We start from the raw sequence: 2,653 nt of genomic DNA on the forward strand, positions 1-2,653 counted from the left end.
CGTTTATCGGTTACGAAGATATCACAGCGTTTGCATTCACCGAGACGTAATACGCGAATGTTTACTGTTCTACGAAGGCCATTTATCGCGAACTTATTTTACGCACAAATAAATGCTTACGAATGAAAATATTGCGAACAAAACACTTGTAAATAAATACTATTTTACATCACAGCTCTGACGTCAAATCGGATGATTATCGCCTGCTATGCAGTGATGCCAAAACACAAAAATAATATTACTATTTCAATAGATATCAAACACATATGATACATCGCGGATTATAGGAAAAGGTCCCGAAAAAGTTAAAAAGCTAAATATATTTGGGATTTGTATTTCCATCTTCAGTGCATGTTGAGTCGATTTCTAAAATTAAGGAAATATAGTTAAGTCGAACTAGTAAAACCTAATTAGGTTGCATAATAACTATACCACAGTCATATTTAAAAAAAAGGGTGTATCTGTCAGTGTCATAGGCTCAGTTGTCAAATGTCAATTACACCAACTTGTAGTTTGCGCGGAGCAGCTTATAAATATTATGATCAGTGAATTATTAAAATAAGTCGTTATTCGTTACCAAAATGCAACAACTACGCCTTGATATCAACAATGCATTCAAAATCAGTGGATTTATGTTACGCAAAGAAGCAAACATGTATGTGGCCGAGCAATTAACTTTTTTACCACCAGATGATCGACAAGAAATGTTGGACCAAGTGATTGCTTACTTACTAAAACAGAGGATATCGCACCCAGTCATAGAGAAAGAACTAATAGAATTAGCATATAAGGAGTGTTCTACGTCTGGATTGGAGCAAACAGAAACTGTATTAAATGTTATCGACGCGTTTAGTGTTCCCAAACTGTGTTACGATAACGATAAAAAACGATATTACATCGACACGGTCACGAACAAGAGTTTGTTTCCAGATCAAAAATGGAAGGCAAAATTTTTGTTAGACAGATACACAATGATCTGGCAAAGAACTGTTAGGAACAAGTTGTTTGCTAAAAACAGCAATGCCATCTTGTGACAGTGATCAGTGTTTTAATTTGCAGAAAATAGAATGCTTTTAAGTTCATCAAGTAGGCTTAATGAAGTTGTTGTTTTGGGATTATTAAGTCAGTTGGTTGAAGGAAAATATTTCTTGGAAGACCCTACAGGAGGCATAGAGATTGACTTGACTCGAACAAAATATCATTCAGGTTTATTCACGGAATTTAGTTACGTTCTAGCTGAAGGATATTATGAAGACAAAATATTTCATGTTAAAGGCCTAGTCTTACCCCCTCCAGAGAGTAGAGCGACATCCCTTACTTACTTCGGCAATATGAACACATTTGGTGGAAGTTCTAAAACTTTACTTAAAAATTCTAAAGCGCTATTGCAGGTGGAACAAGAACACAAAGATGATATGATAATATTTCTTGCAGATGTCTGGCTTGATAAAGAAAAGATTTTGAATAAATTAAAAACATTATTTGCAGGTTACAATGATTACCCAGTATGGCCAAGAGCATTGCTTACAACTCAAAAGGGCATTGAATACTTTGGCTGACATTATCAACCAATTTAGTAGGCTTAAAGAGACCTGTAAATTCATCTTTGTACCGGGAAGATCTGATCTGTGTTCAGGAAATATACTGCCAAGGCAGGCACTACCAAACTCTGTCACACAGGAAATAAGGGACAAATTACAAGACATTGTGATCTTTACCACAAACCCATGTCGTATACAGTACTGCACACAGGAGTTAGTTGTTACTAGACAAGATTTGATGATGAAGATGTGCCGTAACACAATCCACTTTCCAGAATCAGGGGATGTACCGGATCATTTAGTTAAAACTTTGTTCAGTCAATGCACACTGTGTCCGCTTCCACTAGGAGTGCAGCCTGTATTGTGGAAGCATACGGATGCTCTAAGCTTGTACCCAATGCCGACATGGTTGTGATAGCTGATCACTTTCAGCCATACTCACGAGTGTATCAGAACTGCCGTATAATCAATCCTGGTTCGTTTCCAAGAACTGAATTCTCATTCAAAGTATATGTGCCCGCCACTCGGACTGTTGAAGATTCACAAATACCTAAAGAAGACAGTTGATATACATTAAAAGTTAATAATCTTCATATATATTTAATGACTTGTTTTATTTAATTTATTATGATTCTCTAACACTGCGAAATATGAAAGGGTTTGAAAACTTATATTTCGTACCAATGGCGAAAATAATTACCCTCACTCAGTGCTGTTTAAAATAAATGCAAGAGTAACTCTGGTGTCTCAATTTTTTTTTTAATGGAATGAAAATAAACCTTTTTGGCAATAATTACAAACTATATTACGCATAATCTGAAGTGGCTCAGCAAGAATAAGCAATATAACAATATTTTTTCAACTTATTGAGCTAGACTTACAATAAGTAAATAGATGGGTAATTACAAGGTTGTATTTATTGCAAGTAAATTTTAGTTAAAATTATTGTGGTTACTTAATAATACATATTTAAAAGCAACAGTGGATTGCTTATATTTAAAACTAGTACTGAATTTGTAAGTAGTAATATAGCTTCAATATCTTTCCACTAATATAGATATATTATGAAGGTACCTGTGTTACTGTTATTATTTTTTTATTAAATATTTAGC

General features: G+C 34.4%; 1 pseudogene; it reads left to right on the forward strand.

Annotated features, from left to right (window-relative positions):
• Positions 1-525: 525 nt before the first annotated feature.
• Positions 526-2,145, forward strand: LOC119191515 (annotated as a pseudogene).
• Positions 2,146-2,653: the final 508 nt, after the last annotated feature.

Source organism: Manduca sexta, unplaced genomic scaffold, assembly GCF_014839805.1.
Source record: "Manduca sexta isolate Smith_Timp_Sample1 unplaced genomic scaffold, JHU_Msex_v1.0 HiC_scaffold_1598, whole genome shotgun sequence".
Classification (NCBI taxonomy): domain Eukaryota; kingdom Metazoa; phylum Arthropoda; class Insecta; order Lepidoptera; family Sphingidae; genus Manduca; species Manduca sexta.